This window comes from Chrysemys picta, chromosome 1 (assembly GCF_011386835.1).
Source record: "Chrysemys picta bellii isolate R12L10 chromosome 1, ASM1138683v2, whole genome shotgun sequence".
In the NCBI taxonomy this organism is placed as follows: Eukaryota; Metazoa; Chordata; order Testudines; family Emydidae; genus Chrysemys; species Chrysemys picta.
The window spans coordinates 298,372,342-298,394,085 of record NC_088791.1 but is presented as its reverse complement, the minus strand read 5'-3'; the positions used below and the strand labels follow the sequence as shown (position 1 = coordinate 298,394,085).

The 21,744-nt window shown below is 41.6% G+C and overlaps 2 long non-coding RNA genes across 6 annotated transcripts in view; one reads left to right on the top strand and one right to left on the bottom strand.

Annotated features, from left to right (window-relative positions):
• LOC101945986 (uncharacterized) overlaps nucleotides 1–21,744 on the bottom strand; it is a 150,760-nt gene that overhangs the window by 92,415 nt on the left and 36,601 nt on the right. For 2 of the 4 annotated variants that reach the window (XR_010600855.1, XR_010600857.1), the window contains 2 exons: nucleotides 21,123–21,322; nucleotides 2,077–11,369 (listed from right to left, as the gene is read on the bottom strand). This is a non-coding gene — a long non-coding RNA (uncharacterized LOC101945986). Of the gene's footprint in view, nucleotides 1–2,076; nucleotides 11,370–21,122; nucleotides 21,323–21,744 lie in introns of those variants that run through there. The other 2 variants (XR_010600854.1, XR_010600856.1) reach the window with 2 other exon arrangements.
• Nucleotides 1,904–21,744, top strand: part of LOC101945163 (uncharacterized) — an 82,806-nt gene continuing 62,965 nt past the window's right edge. For both annotated transcript variants that reach the window (XR_010600852.1, XR_010600853.1), the window contains exon 1: nucleotides 1,904–2,043. This is a non-coding gene — a long non-coding RNA (uncharacterized LOC101945163). The remainder of the gene's footprint in view (nucleotides 2,044–21,744) is intronic.

Sequence of the window (21,744 nt, the reverse complement as noted above, 5' to 3'; positions counted from 1 at the left end):
AGCAGCAGCAGCGATGAGATATTATTCCCAAGCGCAAAGTTGTAAAGAAGATAAACCAGGATCAGGATACAAGATAAGAAAATAACTACAAGATATGTAGTTATTTCACTGTCGTTCAGAGTTTTCTATTATCATAAAAGTGAGCCATAGTATCAGAGCCCCTCCGCCACTTTGCAGTAAAATGAGTGTGTGCGCGCGAGAGGGGAGGGGGTTTCCAAGTGACTATTGTATTTTTGTCAAGAAAATAAATAATAGGAAAAGAATCCGTTGTAATGTAACATAAACAGTAGGAAATCATCCGGCTAGATACCGCACGACACGAAAGAAAAAACCTCGAAATCTCACCTGGTCCACAGTTTCTGTTCAAACGCAGTATATCTCCCTGCATGTCCATTGCAATTTTTTTTAGAACAATCACATCACTCGGTTCATTAGCACAAAATCGTTTAGCCTCACTTCTCTCCTTCAATTCCTTTCTAATTGCATCAGTGTGTGTGTGTGTGTATATATATATATATATATATATCTCCTTTTAAACACAGAAGGTTCTCAATCCTGCAGAAGTTTCATTAATTTTTCGTAGAGGCAGCAAGAACTTCTTGCTGACTCAAGTAGGAACTTAGCGCTTTAGCAGATTCAAATAACTCCGGTGCCCGGCCTCCCTTTCCATCGTTTACGCGCTGACTCTCATGCAGAGGGTACCACTGGAACCATCCCAGCCAATGGCTCCTAAGAGACGGGTGACAAGAAACTCCCTAAAAGCACATATTCTTTCAGCTTGTTAACAACATAGTTAAGCTCACGGAAACATCCTACGTCCCATGTGACTTCACCCGTGTCAACTTATCTTGAGTCGGTCATTCCGCTCACTGGTCTGGTTTACTAAACTATTTTAGTCCAAAAGCAGAAAAATTAAATGTGTAGCAGAAAGAGAGGGCAGAGCGATTGGAAATTGAGAATGTAAACAACTCTTACGACCAAGCCAATTTAATTTCGTTTCACTGGAAGGCCCTCTTGCAATATTCCTTGTTTACATTCAGTTCAGAGACGCTGGCCTTAGGCCAGAAAAGTGCAATTTCATTTCTTGGATGGAGAAGGAGTTTTATAATTTCAAGATCAGCTTTAAATGGAAGGTTTAAATATCCTCAGCAAACACATTGCCATTAACCCTTCAGGAACCTCTCCTGACATACTCTCCTCCCCTCCTATATGGTAGGAATGAAAAGGGAACTGTCACATATTCTCGGTGCACCTGCGGAGAGCAGAAGGAGTGTTCTATGGGTCTTAGCAATGCTGCTTCCCCTTTCCTGCGTATTAATCTCCTGCGAATTTGCAATGGTAGGGTTGCAACAAATTCACTTTAGAACTCTTTTGTAGTAAAAAAGAAGAGTATATTCAAATATATAAACATGAGAGGCAATGGAGAACATAGATGTGGCAGCAGTGGGCACTGTGGCATGCACTTGTAATAGCTTAGTGGGTGACACGGAGGGAAATCCATTCCTCTGCACATATAAAGCATAACCTGGATGCGAGCTCCAGAGTCCCTGCGAGCGGGGAGAGTAGCTTCTCTCTGCTGCTGCTGTGCATGGCAAGGCAGCACTAAGCAGGCACTGGGCAGGCTGGTGCTCTCCTCAGACACGTGATTGAATCTGATCTCTGGCGCTGCTCAGTGGGGTAGTGGAGGAGGAGGAGAGGAGGAGGTCGTAGTGTTGTGTACTTAAGGTCGCGTGTGTGCAGGGTTTTTCTCCCTCTCTCGCGGAGGAGTAAGTGCCACTGCTCCGCCTTCTCCTTTTCGCAATGTTGACGCAATCTATAAATAGTGGAACAAAAGGACCAACTTCCTCGCAGCTTTGCTGAAACTGCACAAAAAAGGCAACAAGGGGGTTCTTATTTTTATTTTTTTCTGGTTAAACAGCCGAATCTAGGGGTAATCTCGCTATTGGAAGATTTTTCTTCGCTTTCTCATCATACTGGCAGCGTCCTGCAACTGGCTATTTTGCTTTACAGGGAGAAGGGTGTTTTTCCTCCTCTGACAGATCAGTAAGTGCAATTCAGATATTTCCTTTTGGGGGGGGGGGATTCCTCCTCTTCTATCTGCTACAATAGAAAGGCAGAAGGATACAGAGGAAATAAAGAGGGACTGGGATTTCAGACCGAGAGCTAAGCCATAGTGGTTTGTTGTCACTGAACTGGAGGGGCATGCGACTGTACGTGGGTCTCATACTGTAGGGGTGTGTGTGTGTGGTGAGGAGCTGGGTTAGTCGGGATATCAACTGTCACATATTACAATAGGTTATAAAAATAGGAATAGTTACTGCCGCTTACAGAACAAAAGCTGACGCACTAACCAATATTAAACAGGCTTTTGTTAGAAGGGAAATGTGTGTGCGTGCGTGCGTGTGTTGGGGGAGCTGCCTGAAGCAAGTTGCTGTGTTAGAAAGCCTAGTAGGAGATTTGTTTACCGCCAGAGCTCATCGGCGTGTTTACTGCACACACACGCCGTACTGGGCTCGCCTCTACCCAATCTGCTGCCGGAGCTGAAGACAGAGAGGATCTTCCACCTTTTCACCACCACTCCGGATTAAAAGGGAGTGCATTTGTTCTTGCTTGGGGGATCAGCCTCCCCCAATCTGCACGGCATGTTGGGGCAGCTAATACTGTGCTGATATACCCCCTCCCCAGTAACTAGGGGATCGGTGCAAGCGTAGGCAGCTACTGGCCAGGGAGAGAATTACATCATCCCCCTCCAATTATGTTACCTTTGGAGCTCTACACCGTGAGAGATCATGGAGGCAACGACATTGCTCTCACAGAAAGCGGAGGGGAAGGGAGCAGTGTGCTTGAGTCGGTCCCAGGCACACAGAGGGAGACAAGCAGCCCAGGCGCGCGCGCCCTCACACATAGAGCTATAATGACCAGAATCTAGTGTTTACAGTGCTCACACAAGGGTATTGTGACGTCATGTGATTGACAGCCAATCCCTCCAGCCCGGCTCTGTCCAGAGCCTGACAACCGACTCTATATTAAGAAAAGAATGAAGTCACCGCCACCCTGACAACAGCAGGCGGCGGGCCCTTCCGCTGGCTCCCTCCCACCTTTCTCCCTCCCCTGGATCCTGGAGGAAGCCGCTCTGCAGTATGAAGGGACGATGAGGGCTCAGGCTTCCATAGCACCCCAAGAGGAAAGTGCCCAGTGATCCCCACTTCCTTCCAGAGAGCCAGCAGGAGGGCGGGCGAAAGAGGGAGGAGACACTGACCAGCCCTGTTGAAAAGGAGCCTCCTCCCATTGTGCAATAACATTCAGGAGTTACAAGCGGTTTTGTTTAGCTAGGGAGGGGACAGACACCAGAGCCAGTCTTGCACAAGCAAGACAAGGGACAGAGCCTGTAGCCTGGCAGTAGCCTCTGGAACTCATGGGCCAATTTCCCTCATCCTATATCACTTCCACCTTCCATGTGTCTCCATTACATGGCTCCCAACACCCAGAAACTGAGCGGCAACAGCTTGGCAGAAGGAATAGTTAATAGGTCGGACAATACAGCCACGAAGGGACTTGTTACCCATAAAACCTGCATCGTTTATTAAATAGCAGCCATCAGCATAAGGAAAGAATTCTAGTGTGCTACAGTATAGTCCAAACCACTAAACGTACCGCTGTTTGGGGTCATTCCTATACAATACTGGAGTTGGTTGGTTTGTCTTTCAATAAGGGTGGGGTTCTGCTCTCAAATCGATAAGCAAACTTTTGAGAGGCACACAGAAGCTTTTCTGGGGATGGGTTCTAACTGGGCCCTGTTTTACTGAGTCTCGATCATGATTTTAAAATGATCTAATTTCAGTCGTTTCAAAATAGCAAAATCTATGATAAGTGGAGCTTTTCATTACATGCTAGTTCTGTTTGTTTAGCCTACCTCTGTTATAACAAGAAAAAGAAACCTGGTCACTCAGGCTTTGCACAAATCTTCATAACTGAGAGATATTCTGATAGCACCCAACATGTCTGTCTTTTGGTAATATGTTAAAGGAAATGTGAATCACAGGTGGTGCATTTTAAAAGCTCCAGGTGTACTAATACAGTTCAGGATTTAATAATAAACAAGTACAAAATTCATTGTTTTGCCTCTAGATTTAAAGTATTGCTTACTGTAAAGTAGCTCTGTTGTAAAACTAGATTTCTAACATTTGAAATGTTTACCTTAGTATCACAGTTAATACCATGTTTGGGTGCTTTACATAATGATGATTAATTTACACTGGACATTTTAAACAAACACTGTATGTTCAGGAAGCAATTTATCATAAGAGATTTAAGTTTTATTTCTGGACAAAAAAACAGCTAAACTGCTGTCTCAAATATTTTATATGAACAAGGTAGAACACACAGAAAACCATCCTAGTGTTGTGAAATTCCTAGGAATATACTTTTGATACTGTATTTCTTACTATACAAATTATAGGAACAATGACATTTACTGGCCAGTCATAGTAGGTTTGTGACAGAGGACAATAAATGGTACACCTTAGTTCAAAAGTTAATCTCTGCACAAAATAAACATTTTAAAATAATAGAAAAGCATGTTTGAATACAGAGTCCAAAAATTAATCCTCATATCCTATCTTATTTTTTCCTGTTTTATCATTTTAACATTATAAGATTACCAAAATATTGCAATGTATACTTGAGACATCAAAGGCAATTTTTCATTTCTTAAATTTGTCAAAATACTGAAGTAGTACTTACCCACTGCAAAGTCAATAAATCCATATCACACTAAAAACAACAAAAAGTGTTTTACAGACAGTGATATTTGGTGAAAAAAACTTTTTTTTCCCTCTAGTGCAGTAACCTAAAAATACAACTAAATAATAAACATTTACCCACTGGAAACTGTAAGAATCATGGACTTCAGTTTAGTGGTGCATGCAGTTTTTAACTTGTTGATGGTTTTGGTTTCTTCAAAGTAGTCTATTACTTTTTGAAGTTTGTGTGTTTCTATTTGTGCAGAAAATAGACAGAAAAGCTTTGAGTTCCCTACTGTTACAAAAGTAAAAAGGAAGTTAAGTTTGAGCTGCTAAATTGGCAGTCTGGAATGAGTCAATAGTATCTCCTTTGTCCTGCTAGCTTTCTCTGTTATATTGCTTTGCACTATTTCCTCTACACAAGAAAGCAAGAATTTCACATTTAGGATTTCAAATTTTAGATATTTTTAATAAGGTTACATTTTTATAAGCCTTGTTGTTTTCCAAATGTTTTATTGCACAAGATTGGAGTACATACACCTTTTCAGATTATGGTATAACGGTAACACACTATCAATGACACTACACTAACTTTCATTAACCAAGTAGATAACTTTGTACATTTTTCAGCATATACTTAATTAGGTAAATTATTGTTATTTTCTTGTTAACATACCTTCATAAGAAATCTAATGTGCTCTTTTCCAAGCATTTCATAATTCCTAATTTGATTAAAAAAAAAAAACGGGTGAGAATTGGGACAAAAAGATGAAAACTGCCCTTTATCTCACTTGCTGAGGATTCCCTTGATGTGGGTAAGTCCCAGCAGGCAAAGAGCCAACATAGGTTACTTTTGCAACACCATCCTAGGAAATATGCCTAAAGATCACTGCACTCCAGCTGGTGGACAGTCAATTAGGGATAAATATCAGCTTAGGTAAATTAGAGCTGCCCCTAGGGTGCTCAAACTTGTACCAGAGACATGGCTGGGCAGAGATCAGAGAGCTATAACCAGCTACTGGATGGCTCCCCAATTCTGCTACATTTACCAGAGCTTTGGTGCATCAGAGAATCTGGGCCTAGAACAGTTCATTCTGTCCTTGTAAGTAGTCTGAATAGTAGCAGTGTAAAATAAATTCCAAAGTTGTCAGTGTCTGGAAACAAGAAGTGATTTAATGACTTAGCTGGTGGGGAGGTCTTTCAAAAGCTGAAGCAGGAAGTGTGGGGCCATCACTGTCACTATGGGATCAGTTTCTATTTACCTGAAATCCAGTCTGCTCTGAAACTCTGGCCTTTGGATTGGTATTATGTTGTGCTGCAGATCTGTCATTCTCCCAGAGAAAATAAACAAATGTCAACAAAAAATAGGTTGTGTGAAGGCACTAGTGTTCAGTAAATAAAATATGCATACTTTCTGTATTACACATATATATCCCTACGCTCATAAATAGTCTCATTTGTTTTAAATGTAAAAAATACACTGGAATTTAGAATCCGCCCTGTAGCATACACATTAAAGAAAGCTAAATTGTATTAATTCATTATGAGGATCAAACCTGTATTTCCATATGTACAGTGTGTAATTTTTAATTACTTTTATGTTAAAATACAAAATGTTCAGAGTTCATACAAGATAATACTCTGGGAGTTTTCTAAAAAATACAAACTTTATTTTTTAAAAGAGTTACTTTTTTTCTTGTGATTACCTCAGCTAAATAAGCATAAGGGGGACATTCAGCACATGACTAATTTCAAATTAATCTCCCCTTTCATTCCCCTTTTTAGACTTCTAAAATTTGTGTCAGTGGACCGCTGATCTGCTGCAACATCACAGCTACTGTGATTCTGGTCAAGAATTGTGCCAGTAAGTGGCAGGAATTATTATTATTTAACAGTATGGTTGTGCAAAAAAAATTACAAACCCATGACATATAATGAAAGTCATATACTTGAGCCCTTATGCATCAGCTCCAGGCTCTAGCAAGGTTCAGTGGTAGCCATGACTTTACAGTGGTTGGCAGTAAGTCCGTGCAATTTCAGAGTACCTGAAATAGGGGAGAAAATATTTGTTACATTTAATTATTTGTTAAATGCCCCTCCACTCCTTACTATTTGGGGCATCTGACACAAACACACATTTATTACTTTAAAAAACTCTAGTTCTCCTTTAATTTTAGCTATTAGGTAGCAAATATTGTGGGTCATATTTTTCTCATCAATGAGATTTTTGTATTCGAAACAGGACAGAATATACCTCTAAATTTTAAAACAAAAGCTAAGTCAGGTTATTTCTATATCTCACTTTTGTTTACTGAAATAATACATTTAGTCCATTATGTGTTATTAATGCAGCACTTGGAAAATCTATTCATCCACTTTCCAAATGAGAGTAAAAAAAAATTCTCTGGTGAGCATAGGAGCTTAAGCCATTAATATCTGCAGCTTTCATTTAAAAAATAAAGTACACTTCTGTTCTCTAGGTTGTGAATATTACCATAGTTCATATTTGGAGGGTTAATGATGCGGTGTTGTCCTCCTGGGTCTGCAGGAAGACAGTTCCAATGCCTTGCTGCTGCTCATCACTTTGTCAAGTAGTAGCAAAGTGAAATTAACAAAGCTCTGCAGAGATGAACATCTGTAGTCCAGAGTCTTATGACTAACTATAAAATTGTCAGTAATGTCAATATCATATTGGTGTCCCTGTCTGGCAAAACTATTAACATCAGAATGGGGTAGGGGAATAGGGAATAGAGGCTGAGGGAGAAGTAAAGTAGCACAGATTCAACCACCCTCTCATAGAAGCCACAACACTCTCGAAAAGTGGAGAAGGGACAGAAACCTCCCTTTTCTCTTCCAGAAGCTAGAAAGGGGTGAAACTTATGATTCCTATTGACTGGCAACTATATGCAACATCTTTATAGAAATGTCTATACACCTTCTCATTTCTAGTACCTGGTTATGGCAGGGAGCCCCATCTTTCATCCATTCTTCCCTGTCCCCCTCTTTTGTATCTATTTCTGGTTTGTGGATTTAGTCCTCTGACTAATACCAGTAAGTATCTAATATAATTTTCAAGTCCTGCATTAATGCTCCATAACAGAGTCATATACTTAGTATTTTGAGAATAAAAGCAAGTAAAGCTGGCAAGATATTAATTTTTAAAGATAACTACTACACATGTATAATTACTTTTGATAAGATTTTCTATTATATATGTATAGTAGTTCTTAATAGTGTATATGATATTACTGTATAGTATTGAATATCACTGTACATGTAATATTATACATGATATTAGCAATTGCAGGGTATTAAATAATGCACTTTTAAAAAAAAATGTATAAGCATGCACTTAACACAGGCTATAAATATGCACATAATACAGATCACAAAGTAGCCATTCCAACATGGCAGGTATAAAAGATAAATGCAAATTAGGAAAATTCAAAAAGTCTATCAGGTGAATAATACACATTTTTAACCTTACATAAAAGATTATAAAAAAGAAATATAAATGCAGAAAACTTTAAAAAAACACTATGCTTTTAAGACAAACTGGCAAAATCAATAATATTCAATATTCAGTATTTAAACTACTGTTTTACACGTGTTTTAACTTTTAATTTGCCTATTACTGATTGAATGTTACATGCATGTGAACAACCTTTGCTTAATAAAATCACTAATTTCACCCAAAAAATCCATTATATGATACTGTTTGATTGCCTGTTACAATCTTCATGTACTATTGACTAAATACGAATTTTTGGCAACCTTTCCATGTAAAATCTATTAATTGTTATAGGGTCTCATCCTGTAAACGCTTCTCACACAAGAAGTCCCATTAAAGTCAAAGGGACTATTTGCATGAGTAAGGGCTACCTGTCAGTTTGGATTTTACTTCAACTCAGTTTTGTAATGCTGATCTGTAGGACAAATACTGCTGAAGAGCCAAAAAGAAAAAAAGCTAAATAATTAATACACTTATTTGCGTTTTGTAACTCCTACAGATTTTTGTCACTTACAAGCATTAGAACAACGACTCAAATGCCAATGAGGGAATATATATATATATAGTTCCTAGTAATATAGTAATACAGGCTAGATTGAGCCCAGCCTTGCATGTCTGCAAGAGGACTAAAGGGGCTGTGAAGGGTGGTGCACAAGAGTCCTTCCTCAGAAGGTGCAGACAGAACTGTAGTTTCTGAATTCAGAGGAGTGAACCAGCCCCAGAAGGGGAAGGAGGAGGTGGGGCTATGTCCCCCACTGGCCAGATGCAGAGAAGGGAGCATACTCCACTATGTTAAGAGCTAGTGGAGCATGCACAGTCTGCCTGTGCACTGGGGAGCTCGGGGAGAGATTTTCTCCCCGAGCTCCCTCTGAAAAGTTGCTGTGCTCTGCAGCATCCCTTACTCAGGACTGCCTTACAGACAGAATTGAGCCTTCAGTTAGATACTGAGTATTTCTCTGTACGTGTGCAATATTTTTTAGGGAGGGATACCATAAGGAATGTTAATTAACTTACCTTAGACATAGAGTTTGTATGCTTTGTGCTTATGAGAGCCATAAAACATTATTATATGTATCAGCACTGTAGACAAAGGTGACCTGCAAATATAAAATTCAAGAATCAAGCAGCTTTAATATGATTTGCTGAATATCCTCAAATAAGCAGGATTAATTGATGCATTAGGAATGTAAACCTTGTTCCCTTCACCCCCACTCCCTTAGCTCCTCAGAAGTTGCAGATTGCTGGCTACAGCTCTATCTGACACTTCAAACTGAACTATACTCGTGATGTTACATCAACATCAAGATGGAGGAAGGGTGGTCTAGTGGCCAAGACACAGGTTTGGGAGCTGAGATTGGGATCATATTCCTGGCTCTTTCCCAGACTTCCATGTGTGGCTTTTGGCAAGAACATAGCCACTCTGCACCTCAGTTTCCCAAATTATAAAATGAGGTTGATTAACACTTTTGTACCTCACAAGGGTATTGTGAGGCTAAATTCATAAATATTGAAAGATGTTCAGATACTACAGTGACAAGGGCCATAGAAAATCTAAAACACAATCAAATTTAAAAGAATTAGGAACATTTTGTTTAACTGTATATTTGACATAAAACTCATTGGTCGGGAAGCAGATTGTTGAGTTAACCATGGCCATTAAAGATCACAGAGCTAGGTCATCTGGAAAGGATCTGGATTCAAAGCTCCCCCTGAGAAGGGAGCTCATAGTGTGTCACATCTCCAGAAAGAAATTTTCAAAGTTACAATGGGTGACACCCCATGCTCTGGTCCTTTATGCTGGGTAAAAGGGTCAGAAAAGTGTATAGCGGCTCTAAAAGAGTCAGAAAAGTGTATAGAGGCTCTTATTTGGCCAGGATAGGATACCCCTGGCACAGGAACTGAGGAAGACAGTCATAAGACTGCCTTCTGAGGCCCCCCCTCCAAAGCCCTGGAGCAGGAGGGCATGACTGGAGGATTTGTCAGGGGTTGAGATTCAACATTGCATAGGGTACATCCAGACTACCCGCCATATCGGCGGGTAGCGATCGATTTATCAGGGATCGATACATCGCGTCTCATTAAGACGCGATATATCGATCCCCGAATGCACTCCCCGTCGACTCCGGAACTCCACCGGTGTGAGCGGCGGTAGCGGAGTCGACAGGGGAGCCGCGGCCGTCGATCCCGCGCCGTGAGGACCCAAGGTAAATCGATCTAAGATACTTCGACTTCAGCTACGCTATTCACATAGCTGAAGTTGTGTATCTTAGATCGATCCCCCCCCCCCCCCCCAGTGTAGACCAGCCCAGAGATTCTGTGCAGCACTGTGGCTCAGAGGGCTGCTCAGGGAGACTGTTATAATTTAGGCCTCTGAGACTGTCTGCATTATGCCAGGGGCTGTGGAGCAGCCCAGGATTGAGAGGGCGCAAAAGAGGTTTAAAGCTACCTCAGACCCACCTGGGTTGTGAATATTGTGCTGTGTCTCTTAGAGGAGCAGTGCAGAATCTCACCCAAAATGTCTAAAAGAGCTTTGAGACAGCTTATGGATGAAAAGTGTTCTTTAAGTGCTAGGTATCATTATTATTAAAAGATAATTATAACAAACAAATTGCAAAGTGGTAAACATTTTAACTGAATGGAAGGATCATCTGTACTGATAGATTCTGTGCTACAAGAAGACAAATTAGCAGGTAATAGCAGAATTGTCCTTTTATTCATACCTAAAAATCTATCAGTCTGGAGGGAGAGGTTGTTGGGAATTAGCAAGCAAAATGGGATGAAGAGAGGGAAAGATAAGGAAGGAAACAAGATTTCATAGCAGACTGCTGAACTTGGTGACTAAAAGCCCAATCAAACAAGGAAACAATATCCACCTTGTAATTCTTTGTAAATGAATGGATCAATGCCCAGGTCATTGCTCTTCAAATTTTGTCACAGACACTCTATTTCTCTCTTCCCATTGATCTTTTGAGGGGGTCAACAACCATGTGGACAAGGGTGATCCAGTGGATATTGTGTACTTGGACTTTCAGGAAGCCTTTGACAAGGTCCCTCACCAAAGGCTCTTAAGCAATCAGTCATGGCATAAGAGGGAAGGTCCTCTCACGGATCAGTAACTGGTTAAAAGATAGAAAACAAAGGGTAGGAATACATTATCAGTTTTCACAATGGAGAGGAGTAAATAGCAGTGTCCTCCAGAGTGCTGAACTGGAACCAGTTTTGTTCAAAATATTCATAAATGATCTGGAAAAAGGAGTAAACAGTGAAATGGCAAAATTTGCAAAGGAGAGAAAATTCAAGGTAGTTAAGTCCAAAGCAGACTGTAAAGAGTTACAAAGAGATCTCACAAAACCGGGTTACTTGTCAACAAAATGGCAGATTCGATGTTGATACATGCAAATAATGCACATTGGAAAACATAACCCCAACTACACATACAAAATTATGTGGCTTAAATTAGCTATTACAACTGAAGAAAGAGGTCTTGCAGTCATTGTGGATAGTTCTCTGAAAACATCTGCTTAATGTACAGCGGCAGTCAAAAAAGCTAACAGAATGTTAGGAACCATTAGGAAAGGGATAGATAAGAAAGAAAATACCATAATGTCACAATATAAATCCATGGTATGCCCACACCTTGAATACTGCTTGCAGTTCTGGTCGCCCCATCTAAAAATGTATATATTAGAATTGGAAAAGGTACCGAGAAGTGCAACAAAAATGATTAGGGGATGGAACAGCTTCCAGATGAGAAGAGATTAAAAAAGCTGGGACGGTTCATCTTGGAAAAGAGACAACTAAAGAGGGATATGATAGAGGTCTATAAAATCCTAAATGGCATGGAGAAAGTTAATAAGGAAATGTTATTTACCCCTTCACATAATACAAAAACCAGGGGTCACCCAATGAAATTAATAGGCAGCAGGCTTAAAAGAAACAAAAGGAAATACTACTTCACACAATGCACAATCTGTGGAACTCATTGTCAGGGGATGTTGTGAAGGCCAAAATTATAACTGGGTTCAGAAAAGAATTAGATAAGTTCATGGAGATAGGTCCATCAATGGCTATTAGCCTAGATGGTCAGAGATGCAACCCCATATTCTGTGTGCCCTAAGTCTCTGACTGCCAGAAGCTGCGAGTGGACAACCAGGTATGGATCACTCAATAAACTGCTATGTTATGTTCATTCTCTTCAAAGCATCTGGTATTTGCCACTGTTGGAAGACAGGATATTGGACTAGATGGACCACAGGTCTGACCTAGTATGGCCATCCTTATGTTCTTATCCTTATCTGCTTTTCTTTGACAATAAGCTGCTCTAACCAATTTGGATACGGTTGCTTTATATACTCTGTTGCCTTTTTTTTTTAACCGTATACACAGGAAATAAAATATCTTATTTTCAAAAGGCTTCCATCATTTCTAGATTATATTTTATGGCCCTTCTCACATCCAGAAAGTGAAACTTCAATGTCCTTAGGATGAGAAAGGCTTAGGTGAATAATGGGATAATAAGTGAATAGTGAATAATATGAAAAGATAAGATTTTTTTAGGGATAAACTCTGGGGCTATGAAGAAGACTATCTTATTAAGAAAATAAAGAAACCGTTCCTGAATTGAAATTGTTTCTAGAGTTCATATTCTCTCTGAAAATGTGACTTTCATTGAAAAGGGAAAAAACCCAGCAACTTTAGACAGCCGTTCAAATGGAAGCTCCATCAATGTAGGGAGAAGTAAATTTAAGTTCCAATAAGCCATAAGATATTTAATTGATGGTTGAAACTTTGCAATGGCCTTGATACATCTTGAGCTGTGAGGGTGAATTGCTACACTGTCTGCATCAAGCAAGTTTGAGAGCCTCAGATGCTGAAGTCTGTGCAAAGAGATAGTTGATTGTAGATTCTGGACATAAATTAATACCTTGATTTGATCCATTAGTCAAAAAGAATTGCTGAACTGAAGGAGGTTCAGGCCTTAAAGTTCCACATTGCTAATTTTAATTTCTCTGGGTTGAGACAGATCAGTAGGTCCCTTGGAGTTGGAAGCATACATGGGAAATGAAGAAACATCTCTATGACGTGATGGACCAGTCATATGAGAATACCTGTACAGTAACTCCTTGCTTAAGGTTGTAGTTATGTTCCTGAAAAGTGCAACGTTAAGCAAAACAATGTTAAGTGAATCCAATTTCCCCATAAGAATTAATGTAAATGGGGGGGTTAGGTTTCAGGGAAATTTTTTCACCAGACAAAAGACATATATATATATATACACACACATACACAGTATAAGTTTTAAACAAACAATTTAATACTGTACACAGCAATGATGATTGTGAAACTTAGTTGAGGTGGTGAAGTCAGAGGGTGGAAGGGGATGGGATATTTCCCAGGGAATGCCTCACTGCTAAATGATGAACTAGAACAGCTGAGCCCTCAAGGGTTAACACATTGTTGTTAATGTAGCCTCACACTCTATAAGGCAGCACAAATGGAGGTAGGGGAGACAGCATGGCAGACAGAGAGACACACCCTGTGCGTGAGAGAGAGAGAGAGAGAGAGAGAGAGAGAGAGAGAGAGGCGCATTGCCCCTTTAAGTATGCTGACCCCACTCTATGTACATTGCCTTTTTAAGTAGATCAGCAAGATGAGACAGCCCCTGCTGCCAGCAAGCATCCTCTGTCCTAAGCTCTGTCGTGTTTCCCCCGTGCTCTATGGAGATGGGGAAAGCGGGCAGCAGGAGCAGGGGGGAGAGGGACACCCTGACATTAGCCCCTCTCTTCCCCCCTCCACCCCATACAGCAAGCAGGAGGCTCCCGGGAGCAGCTCCAAGGCACAGGGCAGGAGCAGCACATAGCGGGGGCTGGGGCAGCTGAACTCCCTGGCAGTTGATAGCCTGCTGGGAGGCTGTTGCACAGGGAACTTAGGGGAGCGGGGAGCTAATAGGGGAGCTGCCAATCCACCCTGGTTCAACCCTCACCAGCCAGCTCCAACGGGCTGCTCTTCCTGCAAGCAGTGGACAAAGCAGGCAGCTGCCAAACAAAATTATAAGGGAGCATTACGCAACTTTAAACGAGCATGTTCCCTAACTGATCAGCAACGTAACAACAAAACATTAACCGGGACGACTTTAAGTGAGGAGTTACTGTATTCTCTATGCTTAATTTCCTGTTGTTGCTCAAGGCAATCTAGTTGATGGTGAGCATCACAGTCCTCTTTATAAAATCCCTTAACATATTGGAAGACTGTTACCAGGTCCTCCCTCAGTCTTCTTTTCGCAAAACTAAACATGCCCAGTTTTTTAACTGTTCCTCATAGATCTGGTTTTTCTAAATCTTTTATCATTTTTGTTGCTCTCCTCTCCAGTTTGTCCACATCTTTCTTAAAGTGTGGCACCCAGAACTGGACACAGTACTCCAGCTGAGGCCTCACTAGTGCTAAGTAACTAAGAACAATTACCTCTTAAATCTTACATATAATGTGGCTGTTAATACACCCCAGAATATTAGCCTTTTTTGCATCTGTATCACATTGTTGACTCACATTCAATGTGAACCACTATAACCACCAGATTCTTTTCTACAGTACTACTGCCTACCCAGTTATTCCCATTTTATAGTTTGCATTTGATTTTCCTTCCTAAGTGTAGTACTTTCCACTTGTCTTTATTGAATTTAATCTTATTAATTTCAGACAAATTCTCCAATTTATCAAGGTCCTTTTGAATTCTAATCTTGTCCCCCAAAGTGCTTGCAACTCCTCCCATCTTGGTGTCATCCACAACTTTTGTAAGCATACTTTCCACTCCATTATCCAAATAATGAAAATATTGAATAGTACTGGACACAGAACAGATGCCTGTGCAACTCCACTAGATATATCATCCCAGTTTGAAAGCAAATCACTAATAACTACTCTTTGAGTACAGTCTTTCCACCAGTTGTGGACCCACTTTATAGTAATTTCAGATAGACCACTGGCTCTCAACCTTTCCAGATTATTGTATCCCTTTCAGGAGTCTGATTTGTCTTGCATTCCCCCAAGTTTCACCTCACTTAAAAACTACTTGCTTACAAAATCAGACATAAAAATACAACAGTGTCACAGCACACTATTACTGAAAAATTGCTTACTTTCTCATGTCTACCATATAATTATAAAATAAATCAATTAGAATATAAATATTGTACTTACATTTCAGTGTATAGTATATAGAGCAGTATAAACAAGTCATTGTATGACATTTTAGTTTGTACTAACTTCTCTAGTACATTTTATGTAGACTGTTGTAAAACTAGGCAAATATCTAGATGAGTTGATGTATCCTGTGGAAGACTTCTGCATAACCCCAGGGTTATGTGTACCCCTGGTTAAGAACCACTGATCTAGACCACATTTCTGTAATTTGCTTATGAGATGTCATGTGGGACTGTCAAAAGCTTTACTAAACTCAAGATATATCACATCTACTGTGTCACTCCTTTTCACTAGGCCAATAATCCTGTCAAAGAAGGATATTAGATTCATTTGGCATGATTTGTTCTTGACAATTCCATGTTGTACATTACTTATCACCCTATTATCCTCTAGGTACTTACAAACTGATTCATAATTTGTTCCAGTGTTTTTCCAAGTATCAAAGTTAAGTCGACTGTATATATACCCCAGGTCCTCTTTGTTCCTCTTTTTAAAGATAGGTACCATGTACTTCTCCATGAGTTTTCAAAGATCAAGGGCGGCAGAGCCTGCCCAAAAGTGGGGGGGCTAGAACCCCCCCACCCCTTCTGCCCAGCAAGCCAGAAGCTGGAACAGGCCGGGAACTGGGGACCCTCCACCCCCAGAGCAGGGGTGTGTGTGTGTGTTTGCGAGCAGCCCCCAGCCTGTGTTCCCATTCCTCAGGCCCCCACCCAGGGCAGGAGGGTCCACGACTCCCCACAGCTGCCTGCACGCGGCTCTTACCTAGACCCGGCTCCAGCTATGGGGCCGCAGCCCGGCCATGGTAAGAGCCTCATGGGCAGCTATAGGGAGCCGCGCTGAGGACCCTCTACCTGCCTGGGGTGAGAGGGTCAAGAACAGCCTTTGGCCCGTGTCCCTGCCCTGCGGGCCCCCCGCCCAGGGCAGGTGGAGGGTCCACAGCGCGTCTCTCCACAGCTGCCCACACGGCTCTTACCGTGGCTGGGCTGCAGCCGCCTAGCTGGAGCCAGATCCATGTAAGAGCCGCACATGGCGTGCAGGCAGCTGTGGGGAGCCATGGACCCTCCTGCTCTGGGCGGGTGGGGTTAGGGACATATGCCAGGGGCTGCTCTTGACCCCCACCCCACCCTGAGCAGGTGGAGGGTCCACAGCATGGTGCTCCACAGCTGCCCGGCTCCCCAGCCGAGCTCCAGTTGCCAACCTGGTTGGGGGGGGCGGGGCCTCGGGGGTAGAGGAGGTGCGGGGCGAAAAGTGGATGAACCAGGATGGTTCACGTTCAAAAAGTGGGAGGGCCATGGCCCCCTGACCCTCCTCCTCCATTCTGGTGCCAACGTCTTGAGATTGCGTCTGCTAGTTTCTTAAGTACCTAGGATGAATTTCATCAGGCTTTGCTGAGTTGAATGCAACTAACTTATCTAAATATTCTTTAACCTGTTCTGGCTTGTGTTCTTTCCCCCTTGTTGTTAATATTAATTGTATGAAGCATCTGGTCACAATTAACTTTTTCAGAGAAGACTGAAGGAAAACAGGTATTAAACACCTCAGCCTTCTTGGTATCATCTGTTATTAGTTCTCCTTCCCTGTTACACCATGGACCTACAGTTTCATTCATCTTTCTCTTGCTCCTAATGTACTTATAGAACCTCTTTTTATGACTTCTATGTCCCTTGGTAGGTGTAACTCATTTTGTGCCTTAGGAATTCTGATTTTGTCCCTATGTGCTTGTGTCATTTTTTGCACTCATCCTTAGTACTTTTTCCATGTTTCCTCTTTTTCTAGGATTCTTTTATGATTTTCAGGGCATTAAAGAGCTCCTGATGGAGCCATATTGGCCTCTTACTACTCTTCCTATCTTTCCTTCACATAGGTATAGTTTGCTGTTGTACCTTTAATATTATCTCTTTAAGCAACTGCCAGCTTTCCTGAACTCCTTTTTCTCTTAGATTTTCTTGCCAGGGGACCTTATCTACTATCTCTCTGTTAAAGTATGCTCTATCAAAGTTCACTGTCCTTTTTCTGCTGCTCTCACTCCTTCCTTTACTCAGAATCATGAAGCCTATAATTTCATGATCACTTTTAGCCAAGTTGCCTTCCACCTTCAGATTCATAACCAATTCCACCCTGTTAGTCAGACTCAAGTCTAAAATGGCTGTCCCCCTAGTTACTTCCACCACCATCTGTGATGTCCCCAACACATTCCAAAAACTTATTGGACATTTTGTGTTTTTCCATCTTACTTTTCCAAGAATCATCTTAAATTCCCTCATTGCTACCAAGTCTTGTGTTTTGGATATTTCTATTATTTGTTATAGAAATGCCTCATCTACCTCCTCCTTCTGGTGTGGTGGTATATAGTAGATCCCTCTCATGACATCATCCTATTCTCCCCCCTTTTATCTTCACCCCAAACCTTTCAACTGGTCTGCCTCTCACCTCTTTCTGACCCCAGAAAAAGTGTATACATTCTTGAAATACAATGCAACAAACACCCTCTCCCTTTTTTTCCTTGCCTGTCCTTCCAGAACAAGTTATACCCCTCTATATCAATATTCCAGTCATGAGTTTTATCCCACCAAGACTCTGTACTACCGACAAAGTCATACTTTAGCTTGTGTACTCAGATTTCCAGTTCATTCTATTTATTCCCCATATTCCTTACATTGGTGTATAGAGATCTAAGATGTTGAGCAGATTCCCCCACTGTTTTTCCTCTTGTTACTTGTACTACTGTAATGTAATTTCTATTTCCCTCCCCCCGTCCCCCTCTGACTTCCAGCCCTCTGTCAAAGTCCCCCTTTTAATACTTACTTGTGAGCTTTTGTCACCTGCCCCTTTTGAACCTAGCTTACAGCCCTCATCACTAGGCTGGCAAGTTGGTGTCCCAAAATGCTCTTCCCCTTCTTTGTCAGATGGACCCCATCACTTTTACTTTATCTCATGGTTTTGGAAACTGTTGTTTAACATTTTATATTCTTTGAGACACAAATGATTAATAACTTTGCAAACCTTTACATTGTAATAAAATAATTATTTAGGGGCATTGTTTCCCCTAGATCCATATGTAGAGGGATCAGACATGCTTTCTGCATGGATGCAAAGACTAATTGCCAGCAGTCACAAGTTACCACACAATTTTTTGTAAGCAAACACATTTATTCAAAAGGTGAAAGCATTACAGAGAAAATATATTAAAAACAAGAAAAGAACTTGCATGCATGCTAAAAAGCTAACCAGAGTCACCCCACTCTAACCTCAAGCTCTGGTAGATGTCAGTCCTTCAAAACCCACAAAGATTTTTTTCCCAAGGTTACAAGTTCATAACTGTCTCAGGTTCAGAACCAGAGCAACCATAAATAGTTTAGTCTTTCCTTTATACAACTTGGGCCTTTGATGTTGGTCTCATGTAACAGGTGATCAGCAGACAAAGGCCATCTCCTCAGGGCATAGCTTCAAAATGCTGGACTTTTGCATAATCAGAGGTGAGGAATTTGCATTAACCTCTCCTTAGGTATTTCCTAGGAAATCCACTTCACATATATTGTCCCACAAGTTCATTCCTGTCTGGCACTTTGTTCAATATAGTCCTTTGATTATCCAGGCCTTACATCATATCTCCTCCTAGAGAGGTTACATACAATCCTGGATCACAATAATACACATCTTTGCATTTAGTACAATGGACCCCAAAGATACCTAAACTTAATTCAACAAAGTTTTTCAAGGACATTGCTGGAAATTGTCATATCTGTCACACAGAATGTCTGATGGTTGTTCTGGTCTGCTCGAACTAGGTCTATTTTGGGAATCCCTGTGTTCAAAAGATCTTCTGTAGGACTGAGCCTTTGAGAGACCACTTGTGGTTGTCAGAGAATTGCTTACTGACTTGATCTATCATGATGTTCTGAAGGGTAGAAACATGCAGACACGCCAGTCTGATTTGGTTCAGAATGCATCAATTCCATAGTTGTATGGTTTCCTGACAGTGTGGGGATGATCTTGACTGTTGACATAATGCATAGCTTTGGTGTCATCTGTTAGCATTTGGACTGTGGGACCCTGACAAAGAGGCAGGAATGTCTTGCATTTGAGGTAGATATCCCTGAGCTCTAGAATGTTTCTGTGGAAAAAAGCTTCCTGACTGGACCATAAGCCCTGAATTTGAAGGCAATGTAGGTTAGCCCCTCTCCCCCACATATCTCTGGGCGGTGCAGTCTGTCACCAGAGTTTTGGTAGGTAGAGGTGTGGAGAAGAGTCCTCCGCTGCATACCTAAAGAACGCCTTACCACCAGTGTAATGAGAAGAGGACTTCTTGTGGGCCTGTGACTATGTCCATGCAGTGTCTGCTGCGTAGATACAGTGATTTCAAACACCTTTCCAGGGAACCTAGGTGAAGGCTGGCATGCTGTGTGATATTAAGTGCATGAGGCCGTGTATCCGAGACGTCTGAAACATGTTTTCATTGATTGACGAGGCTTGTTATTGTGGGAGGTAAGCTTTGGCTGGTATGAAATCTAATAGTGCTCCTATGAACCCTGTGAGCTGAGTCGGAGTCAGTATGGATTCCTGTCTTTTCACTTTGAGATCTAGTGAGGCAAAGAACTTTAGAATTACCTGAATTGAGTCAATAAGCTGTTGGGGTGATCCTCTTCAAATCAGCCAGTCATCAAAGTAAGGACAGACCTGGATCCCTTGTCTCCTTAGAAGAGCTGCCACTACTTCTAGACTCTTGGTGAATACCCTCAAGGCCACAGAAAGATCAAAGGCCCCTGATCAAAGGACCCTAGTAAAGGGATGTTTCTGACAGGAATCTGATGTATTTCCTGTCAGTTGGGAGGACTAATATATGGAAGTAGGCATTTTGCAGGTTGAGAGCCATGAACCAGTCCTGAGAATCTAATGAGAGGATTCTGGAGGGCAGAGTCACCATCCTGAATTGGAAAGGACATTGAAGGTCAAGGATGGGCTGTCAACCCCCTTTCTTCTTTGGGATAAGAAAGTAATGCAAATAAAAGCCTCTGCCCCATAACTCCAAGGGCACTTCTTTCACTGATTTCCGTTGTAGAAGGGAATCTGCTTCTTGTTTTAACAATCTCTCATGAGAAGGGTCCCTGGAAAGGAATGGGGAAAGAGAAGTGGGGGGAAGAAGGAATTGAAACTGAATTGGATACCCCTTGCTTACAATCTCTAGGATCCACCAGTCCGAAGTAATCCCAGCCCAATCTTCTCAAAAATAAAAAAAGACAGTTGCCAAAGGGGAGTGAGTGAGTGAGTGAGTGAGAGTGAGAGTGAGAGTGAGAGAGAGAGAGAGAGAGAGAGAGAGAGAGTGTGTGTGTGTGTGTGTGTGTGTGTGTAAACTAAAAAGATCTTCCACTGGTCCTATCAGGCACTCAAAGTTGGTGGCAAACCTGCTGTCTGCTGGAAGCCGCGGACTATTGGGCACCAGAGAAGGCAGAGAGTCATCTACTGGGGAATCTCTGTCTCTTCCTTGGTAACACTGAGGTTCTCTGTGGCTCACCGTAAAACTAGGTGGAGAAGAACTTTCTAAAGGATGACCATTGGTGTAACTGCTTCCTCCTTAGGCTTGGGATGTACAGCCCCCAAAAGTGCAGTTGCCCTTAAATTCTTTAGGAAGTGGGGGGATTCACCTGTCCCATTGTTGAAAAATTCATTACCTTCAAATGGGAGGTCCTTGATTGTTGTTTGGACTTCCCTGGGATCCTTGAGAACTGAAGCCATGGTGATCTCCTCATGATTCTTGCAGTGACCGTGGTGTCAGACATATCCAGGGCAGCCTATAGAGAAGTGCAGGCAGGCAGTTGTCCATCTTCCATGATGGATTTCAGCTCTTCATGGTGCTCCTTGGGAAGTTTGTCTATGAATTGAAAAAATCTGTCTCAGTTTAAAAAACATATTTTTGGAAAGCATGCCAGATAGTTAGCAACCCTCATCTGGAGGATTGCTGATTAATACACCTTGCAACTGAAGAGGTCCAATTTTTTTGGTGCTTTTCTCTCAGTATGGATTTAGAGGCCCCTGCTGCTTTGATCTCTGCTGTACAGCTGCCACTACAAGAGAACTTGGTGCTGAATACAAACAGACATACTCAAATCTTTAGCAGGGATCTAGTACCTCCTGTCTGCTTTTTGACAGGATAGATGCAAGTGTATGCCAGGTGGTTCTTGCAGGCTCCAGTAGACTTTCATTAATGGGCATGGTGAGTCTCCCTATTGTAGAAGGATGCAGAATGTCCAAGAGTTGTGTTGCTAAACCACTTCCAGGGATATGTCTAAGGTT